General features: G+C 40.6%; 1 long non-coding RNA gene across 1 annotated transcript; it reads left to right on the top strand.

The window, feature by feature from the left end:
- The first annotated feature begins 231 nt into the window (after positions 1 to 231).
- LOC141633133 (uncharacterized) lies at positions 232 to 5,458 on the top strand. The gene is made up of 5 exons (XR_012537936.1): positions 232 to 293; positions 1,232 to 2,097; positions 3,477 to 3,514; positions 3,766 to 3,897; positions 4,354 to 5,458. It is a non-coding gene; the product is annotated as an uncharacterized LOC141633133 (long non-coding RNA).
- The last annotated feature ends 4,996 nt before the right edge of the window (positions 5,459 to 10,454 follow it).

Here is a 10,454-nt window from a genome sequence, read left to right as displayed (position 1 = left end):
TAGAAATGATGCGCGTGTTTTATTGATTTTGGTAGTTCGTACAGTACTTTAGTTCGCACCCGACCCAACCCTATATATATATATATATATATATATATATATATATAGATTTAGGATCCAGTGAGAACGATCACTCGGTGAGAACAGTGAGAACGATCACTAAACAAAGAATTATAATCAATCTACTTGTCTACGTCATCATCTCTCACACCTTAACACGACCACCCACACTGACGGTAGCCTCCACTGCCCACCTCACTGCTAGCCGGCGAGTGGAGTTGCCGGATGTTAGGGTGCAAACTCTTGTCCCACATCTGTAGAATAGAGATGGAAGATTATCTTTATAAGTATCCACGAAATATAATAGTACGAGGCCTTTTGGGAAGGAGCCCAAGAGTAAATCCGTGAGGGCTTAGCCCAAAGCGGACAATATCGTACTATTATGAATTGTGGACACAGATGCAGCAGAGGCCCAACACGAGGTATTCACGCTTCCGCACAACAAGTGGTATCAGAGCCCAAGGTTTGACTTGGGTTAGACATAGAGATTCATCAGGCCAAGACTTGAAGGTGGACGTACACTATAAGACGTGGAACTCCTATAGCTCGAGGGAGAGCTAATATGTTCGCGAGAAGCGACATGGTCTCACGGCATTGAGACGGCAGGCCGTCCAAGAGAAGATCGTCAGCGACCCGGCGAGGTGGGCTGAGGCTTAATGGAGGCAACAAAAGCGGTCCATGGTAAGTCCAAAAAGGTGGTCCGGTGTGACGCGCTGAGGCAGTGGATTCGGACAGTCCACCCAGGTATATTGGATGCAGAGGAGTTTGTTACGCAAGTGTAGCACAACCCCCGTGAGACACATGATGTGTCGTTTAAGGGGAGGTTATCAAGACTTGGTGATGCGGGTGTCTAGGTGATAGGGCTGCATGGTGTGGGGAGTTCTCCATGGAGGTCAAGGTCCGAGTCAAGATGATGGTCCTTGGTTTGAGGGGAGGATTGTTAGGGTGCAAACTCTTGTCCCACATCGGTAGAATAGAGATGGAAGATTATCTTTATAAGTATCCACGAAATATAATAGTACGAGGCCTTTTGGGAAGGAGCCCAAGAGTAAATCCGTGAGGGCTTGGCCCAAAGCGGACAATATCGTACTATTATTGGTTGTGGACACCGATGCAGCAGAGGCTCAACACTGGGATATTCACGCTTCCGCACAACACCGGAACATCTCAGGCGACCACCATAGATTTTAGCGATGCCGACCTCGACTCCCCAGGTTCTCCTATAAATCCTATCGCAATTTCACTTGTATCCTCAGTCGTCGCTCACTTTTACTCCGGTCACCATTGCCGGCGAGGAATAACGCCGACTAATCTTTCTGGCCTCTCATAACTCCATCCGCGATCGCACGACCATTGTCGCATGCTCCCTCGCCGAGCACTACTGTTCCACTTCTGATGATGTCGCCGAATATAGATAATCAACGGCGACCGTTGCCGAACACTCTTATCAGTTTAAGCAAAACGCAATTGGTGTATTTTGTTTCTATAAAGATGTATCTCAACCCATTTTTAATGTACCTAATAACTGATTTTGTGTATCAATGGTAAGATACATAAAAAAAGTGGGTAGATACGTCAAATATTGGTATAGATACATCTAATAGATGTGAAAAACGGAGGGGATAAGTTAAGATAGAGGTGGTAGTGGACCTGAGTTATCACCATGGATAATGTGCGAGAGTTATCATTGGAGGTCGTCAGGCGATAATCGGTCTCCGGCGGAGGAGAGTTCTAATATGATTAAAGGGTAGTCAATTAGCAATTACTCCTTACGATCCCACCTTTGATGAGAAATGTAAAACTCAGTAGTGGTGCAACAGCAACTAAATCAGCAAAAGACTTAACAACCAAAAAAACGACAACAACACAACTGTATGGCAGGATTCCATGGTTTAGAACATAAGCAGTGTTGAAAACACAGAGACTATAACAGAATGACTGGTAATAAGAACAAATGTGCAGCGAATAGCATACGCCAACATCCAGTTTAATGTCGAAATGTGCGTAATTAAGTGAGCCAGTGCAATAGAGTAACAAGTGAACAAAATTACAGCATAACCATATCCCACAAGCGTTTCAATTGAAACAAGATGTTATTCCAAGATTCCGCCTTTGTTACACAATAATACATGCCCTGCTTATCAATTGAACCGAGATGTTATTTCAAGATTCTGCCTTTGTTACACAACAGTATGTACCTTGCTTATCAATTGAACTGAGATGTTTTACACAGTAGAATCACAGAGTTTTTTGTACTCACATTGTTAGTGTTAGGAACACATGTATAAATCTCCATACATCCCACCTTTGTCACACAGAAATCTCTAGATTAATCAACTAAATGAAATTGTTCTAAACAGAAGACAATCAGGCATTCCTCTCAACTCATTGCCTTTTTAGCATGAACTACACACATGAAGACCGCCAAAGATTAACCTTTGATTCTAGAATATGATGGACTAAATTAAACGACTCACTAAAATGCCCGCACTCCTTTAATTTTGAAGTTACCGTCATTTGCAATGCAATTTACATTTTGGGTCATTCGGAAATAGCCTCTCTGACTCTCTGTGTTGCTAACATAGGGGTAAGGCTGCATACATAGCTACTGATTCTCTGTGTTGCTAACATAGGGGTAAGGCTGCATACATAAAATGACCGCACTCCTCAAAGGTGGGATCGTAAGGAGTATCCTCTAATATGTGCGAGAGTTCTAATATGATACAGGGCCTGAAAAAGAAATTAGTCAATAAGTCATGCCTTTTAGTTTCTTTAGAAATTAATCTTCAATATCATTACAAGTTTACTTAGCATTAGACCTGTTCGTTTCCTAAAATGACTTAGTTGTGGATGACTAAAATCTGGGTTTAGTCTTCTACTTATTCCACTGACTGCTGGTCTCTAAGCTCTATCTTCTTCACTATAGTGTCTTAAATAGCATTTTGCAGGCATTAGACTACTCTGAAACCTGACAAACTCATCATGTAGGCTTCAAACACGGCTATATAGGTCAACTGAGAAGTAAGAAAAGTAGAATACTGAGTACTATGGTTGTGAGCACATGACAGAAATTTCATATCCCTAATTTTAGTCTAACTAATGCACTAAGTGTGCAGAATGTTACTGGGTCCTCCATCCTAGAGGATCTTCAAAATTATTGCATAAACCGTTCTTGTGAAATTCCCTATTTCTCAGTAGCTATTTTTTATGATAAATTAGTTCAGTAACCAGGCATAATGTACAAGCCGAGCTGATATCGAAAATGCGACAAAAGCCACTGGATTCATGGTTTTTTCCCCTTTAAAAGTGTATGTGGAACAATGGATCTTGATTATGAATGACTGTGCTTTTGCTTAAATATCACTGTTGTTTTGTATGCTGCCTTCTTATTTTAATTGGAATCAAAAGACAATTAGTCACTCATTTTAATGTTCGCTTTCAATTAGTGCTATAGGTGATTAGTTTTTCCCTGTACAGAATATTCCAAAAATGTTGTAGTATATTTCATATGAATATTTATTTTATGTTGGTGCATCCAAGACTAAGAAGTGGTCAGAATCTTGAGTCTTTCTTGAGGCGGCCTTATACTTATGTTGTCGTGATGTGATCTCAAAATGCGCAGAAAATTCACTATACCTGCCAATCGATAATTTTTCATACAATGGCAAGTTGTCTAGCTGATCACAGTTTTTTGTTTTTTTACAGGGGGTGGAGGCCTTCATATAGAAATGTATTACTTGATGTGAGAAAAGAACTGAAAATTCCTTGCTCAACAAGATTATCGGTGGACGACTTGGAGGTTGAAATATTTATTTTCATGATTCAGGAATGTTCGAGGTACATTCAATTATTGATATTCCCTCCATTTCAATTTCCTTGAATTTGTTATGGAGGTTTATTTATGAAACAATCCTATTATTATGTATCCAAAACTTTGAGAGATCTGAAGATGGTATTGCTTCTTTTTGTATTATTGATGTTCTCTCCATTTCAATTTGATTGGCTTCATTTTACTGAGGCCTGTGGTTCGCGCTTGAGAAATTATGCAGGCGCACAAAACGACGTAAAATGACTGATTTGAGAGCTTTTTCTCTGTTCTTACTGCACCGTTTTTTGCATCATCATAATAGTACGGGCTCCTCGTCCTTCAAACAAAAGAAAAGCACAATCCTATGGGACGTTATGATGGAAAATTCGAGTTTTTAAGATATATAAAAGTGAAATCTTATGATATGCTGATAAGATTGCACACATTTTTATTAATCTCGTCATTGTTTTGTTACAAAATGACAGTCTTATGCAAGATTCCCATGTCCAAGCAGCAGTTATATGCACAAAGCAGCATGACTATGAGGGTGTCTCACGCACTTGAGAGAGTGAGATGTTATTGTTGCAGTTCGTTCATTAGATGTCAGTCGGTCTTCCTTCTCACTTTGTACTCCGGCAAGGTAGCGTTGTACTCCGACGAGGTGACCGACGAGAGGTTCGGTGATTGATAAGAATGATTGAGGTGTTGAATTAGATTGAAATGTATGGGGAAATATGAGTGAGTCAGGGAGTTATATACTTATATTCTACCTCATACAAACACAATCCTAAATCGTATACTCTACATCATTAATCCTCACCATGGCACCATCAGTCATTCATCACTATTAACGCATCAATAATGATTAAAACTGTTTGGAGATTACCGGAGGTTCGATAACACGTCGCCGGCGACCACCAATGATTAAAACTCCAACATTCGTTCCTTTATCAACCAGCAACGTCGGATAAAGGTAATAGCATTCGTGGAGAGATCCCCGACAATATCCTCACCTGAAACAACTGGCACTATCCCGTCGTCAATGGAGCTCCGACAATATCCTCCCGTTCGTTGGTTTCCCATTATTTCATTGTATCTCCACCAATTGTTGATGTATCTAATTACTAATTTAATGTATCTTTACATAGATACACAAAATTAATCACTAGGTACATAAAAATTGGTTCTAGAGACATCAATATAGTTACCAGATACATCAATATAGTTACCATATACATCAATTTCGTGTAGTTCAAATTGACAATCATGAATTTCGACGAGTTGTGCAGCCATTGATGGTGCCGGCGGCCCGGCGCGGTGGTCTGAGAGTGAAGAACTGGGTCCGAGGTTCACGAAACAGGAAATGTCAGGGTCGGGGATGCTCGATGGTGTCGACAGAGTTAATCCGGCGTCTTGGATGTTATCGGTGATTCTCAGGCATTGCTAGTGAATGTCGGTGGCAGCGACGGCATGCGACGGGTGGTGGTGGATGGGAATGACAAATGATGGAATAGGGGATTTAGGAGTGGTGTGCTGTGTGAGAACAAGAAGAGATAGACAGACGACAGGAATTGGGTTGGGTTATTGTGACTTGTGATATAAAGGTGGGCCGTGATTTTTTAAAATTTCATTGTTAATAAGGTTGTTCTCACCGTTCTCACCGAGTGTTCGTTCTCACCGGATCTTACCTCTCTCTCTCTCTCTCTCTCTCTCTCTCTCTATATATATATATATATATATATATATATATATATATATATATATAACATTGGTATAAAACACCTAATAATATAAGAATTAAGTACTTACAAGCTTCTTCTTAATCGATCAATCTATAACCACCTCTGGAGCCATGAAAGACGCTCTCTTTCTTTGAAATGTTCTCTAGGTTTACTCATAGTGTTCATAAAAGGAATTGTATCGAGTAATGTAATCATATTTCATTACTTATTAAGTAATTACTAATAAAGTGATCCCAATGAGTCGCAGATAAATTACCTTAAACTTGTCAGACTGCCTATAAGCAATAAAGTTATACCAATCTTGTTGGCTGACATACCGATACTTCTTCGTTGGTGGTTTCTTGTTTATCTCCCCGGTCTTGTTGAACAAGTGGTTCCGAGCAACCTTTAACTTCCATGCTCTGAAGGATTCCTCTATCTTTATTTTAGGTAACCATTATGTTCTTGGGGGACAGTGTAAGCTGCCTGCATATATGGTGAGCACATTTGGTTAGTTTCGGCTAATAGCACATATCGAATACTAAGATAATTTCATCTTACTGCATTTATTATTGTATATACATACCTTTATTCTCCCCCATAGCTTTTCCTTCTAGTCTTTACTCAACTGATCAATACGCGGCAAACCGAGAGGCACATACTCTCTTACACAACAACCAATCCAACTCGCAAATTTTGCAGCAAAGATACCATCTGGCAACCCCGTTAATTCATCCCATAGAAGTTTATTAGGTATCCCTCTCTCTCTATTGCTTCTAGGGAAACCCTATGGCTCCTTCGCCCAATATCCGATTCCAAATTATTCTCATCACCTGAATCTTCTTCGTTTGACTTTTTCCCATTTTTTTTCCCGCTTTCCATCCATATCTAAACCAGAAATTAATAAACTACTAACTTTAAGCATTAAGTCAACATAGTAGGAGCACCGTCTCAAATAAATGATCACACAGTATACCTAAAAATATAGGTGTTGTTTTGTGACACCCCAATACTCCAAGTGCCTTACCAGGACCACTTAGGTATAAGAACGTCACCATCTCGGTTACCCGAGGCAATGATAATCATAAGACAATGAAGAAACATAATTTAAAAGTAGAAAGGGTTTAAGCAATTACACGTTCAAAACCCAAACCTGTTAACTGAAATACATCAATTCCAAAACTGTCTACTAATAAAACTGTCACAACTAAAAGACATCGTCTGACATAGCGAAAGACTCTTTTAACTTTCACGTGATGACTCATCCCAGCTATCCCATATGCGTCATATCATACTTGCTCAATAACTGCTCACCATCCCCGAATTGATCACCACAGATTTTAAAACAATTAAACGGGGTCAGTTCTAATTACACGATACAAACCACATTGAAACAAATGCCAAACAGCTCAATCAACACATTAGTCTCCGGTCTCCATAATCAATATCCACACAACTGACTACACACTAAAGTGTGTAGTCCTGCCAGAGTACCTATCGCAATAAGTACTCAACACCACCAGTGAGGGACCGCAGCTGTACCCACCAAATCCCCGCTCATCAACCACTGAGCGAATAACCCAAGTTTCCTTAATGTGCACATCCCTCTTGTGGCGGGTTCCACAGGAGGCGAACCAACGGCGTGAAGCCACTCCCGCAAGTAACTCCACTCAGCCAGGGACGCGCCCTGAATATCACAGACAGTTATACAACAACAATCAACGATATAAACCAACAACCGTCACAATCACCAGCAATATAATTAATCAATAATCACAATACAACTACAACACACATCATGTAATTAATACCGAGTAGGGAAACCCTACCTGAAAAGCAATCACGAAATCAGACGATCTAAGCAGCTACTCAGAATCTCTCCTCAACAAAGCCTCCTCCTATACACACATACATATAATCACTACCTTAACCATATAATCATAAAAACCCCCAATCCCCCAAATTAAGGTTTAACCAACATTAACCAAATGTTATATAAATGATATGTAGAACTTACCCACGACGCAAGGATCACAACGGTATAAAGAACAATGAAAACCGACACATCTAGCTCCGGGATTTGCTAATAATGCGATGAGATGAAGCAACGTAACTTAGATCTTCTCCTTTTTGTGCTTTTAGGTTTGTAAAAGTGTTTTAGGAAAAAGATGACGAAACATTATAAATTAATCCGCATTATTAACAAACCCGTCGCAAATCACCCGATAACCGACTTACTCGATCGAGTAAGTCACTTACTCGATCGAGTGACCCTTACTCGATCGAGTGCCATGCTTAATCGATCGAGTAGCCTACAGGCAGACTACTGTTTTGCGTAAAAACGAACTTACTCGACATAGTAAGCCCCACTCGATAGAGTACCCTAAGACTCATAAAACCGTAGTATTACAGTCTTCCCTCCTTAAAAAGAACTTCGTCCCCGAAGTTCAAATCACAAACAAAACAAAGGCACACTAACATCTTCCCGACACAACAACATGAACAAAACTCAACATAAAACTCCAAAACATACTTTCCAAACCAACACAACCCGAATCAAAACAACTTTATGCGACTCAAAACCAACATAAAACATGTAAAAATTCTATGCGACCATCTCCTACCCCCCTAAAAGAAACAAGGTTACGTCCCCGTAACCTACATACCTGATAAAAAAGAGACGGGTACTGCTCCCTCATAGCATCTTCCGCCTCCCATGTAGCCTCCTCAACCTCATGGTTAGACCAAAGAACCTTAAGCAACATTGTCTCACCATGTCTAGTTTTCCTAACCTTTCGATCAAGAATCTGCTTAGGCACCTCAAGATAAGATAAGGACTCATCCAGCTCTATGTTCTCTACCTCTAACACATGTGACGGATCACTAACATACTTTCGCAACTGAGATACATGAAACACATTATATACCCTATCCAAAGCAGACGGTAAAGCTAACCGATAAGCAACCTCACCCACACGATCCAAGATCTCATACGGTCTTATGAACTTCTGACTCAGCTTCCCTTTCTTACCAAATCTCATGACCCCTCGCATAGGAGACACTTTCAAAAGAACCTTGTCACCAACCTGAAACTCTATATCCCGGTGATGTAGATCTGCATAACTCTTTTGTCGATCCTGGGCCGCTCTCATCCTCTGTCTGATCAGCTTAATCTGTTCCACCATCTCATGTACCATCTCAGGTCCTAAAACCACTGCCTCAGCACTATCGTCCCAACAAATCGGACTCCTATATCTCCTCCCATATAAAGCCTCAAATGGCGCCATGCCAATACTGGTGTGATAGCTGTTGTTGTAGGAGAACTAAATCAAATCCAATCTCTTCTCCCATCTACCACCAAAGTCCATAACACAAGCTGGCAACATATCCTCTAGAGTCTTGATGGTCCTCTCTGTCTGGCCATCTGTCGCAGGATAAATTCTGTACTCATCTTTAAGGTAGTTCCCAAAGACTCCTGCAAACCTTTCCATAACCGTGAGATGAACCTCGAATCTCTATCAGACACTATGTCCTTAGGCACCCCATGCAGTCTAACCACGTTCTTCCGATAAGCCATAGCTAACTGTGTCTTAGTCCATGTATCTTTCATTGGCACAAAATGAGCTGACTTGGTCAGTCGATCCACTATAACCCATATCATGTTATTACCCTGTTGATTCTTCGGTAAACCCACGATAAAATCCATAGAAATGGACTCCCACTTCCACTCAGGTACCTCAAAAGACTTAATCTTACCTTGTGGTCGCCGCTGCTCCCCTTTCACTCTCTGACATGTCAAACAACGAGCCACGAACTCAACTGTTTATTTCTTCATCCCAGGCCACCAGAAAGTCTTCTTCAAATCTTTGTATAGCTTGTCACCGCCTGGATGTACCGAGTATGGTGTGCAATGAGCTTCTGTCATGATCACCTTTTTAAACTTCTCATCATTAGGAACACACCACCTCCCATGAAATCTCACACTACCATCAGTATGAATAGAGAATCTAGACACTGTCCCTTTCTCTACTCCAGCTCTCCACTCCTCAATCTTGGGATCCAACGCCTGTTTAATGCGAATTTCTTCATAAAGGTCTGGCTGCACTATCAAATCTCCCATAGCATCCCCTTTATGGATCATATGTATCCTGAACTTCCCTACCTCATCTCTCAATCTCATCAAAGATATAGCTGTGCATAAGGAATGCACACTCGTCCTACTCAAAGCATCTGCAACCACATTGGCTTTCCCTTCATGGTCGATGATGTCCATGTCATAATCACCAATCAACTCCATCCACCTCCTCTGTCTCATGTTCAACTCCTTTTGTGTGAAGATTTACTTGAGACTCTTGTGATCTGAAAATACCTTAAAGGTCACCCCATATAGGTAATGCCTCCAAAACTTAAGAGCAAACACTATGACACCCCGCGATAATGCGGAAAATATAACTTATAAATTCAAGCGGAAAATAGGGAATTTTTGAAACTTTTAAAATTTAAAGCGCGGGTTCGTTAAAATACAAAACACAATAAAGAATGCGAAAATAAAGTTTAAGTTATACAAACGTGATAGACAAAGGTGAGGGAAAATATATCCCTCGAATGACGATACAATAAAAGGTGAGTCTAAACAATCCTAATAAACCAACTACTAGGCCAAAGTGCTCGCTAGCTCACACATGTCTTCACCCCATGAATGCACCAACTAATACCTGTCATTCATGTAAACATGAACGCCACAGTCAGTGGGGAGTAACTCAAGGTTCTCCCAGCCACAAAATGTCAAAACGAACATAACAAAGAACTAAAACAGGTAAGTCATATAAGATACTTACGAAAGGCATGAATATCAAGTTTATATG

This window comes from Silene latifolia, chromosome Y, assembly GCF_048544455.1.
Source record: "Silene latifolia isolate original U9 population chromosome Y, ASM4854445v1, whole genome shotgun sequence".
NCBI lineage: Eukaryota > Viridiplantae > Streptophyta > Magnoliopsida > Caryophyllales > Caryophyllaceae > Silene > Silene latifolia.
The sequence above is the reverse complement of the archived record's forward strand: the minus strand, read 5'-3'. Positions and strand labels throughout refer to the sequence as shown.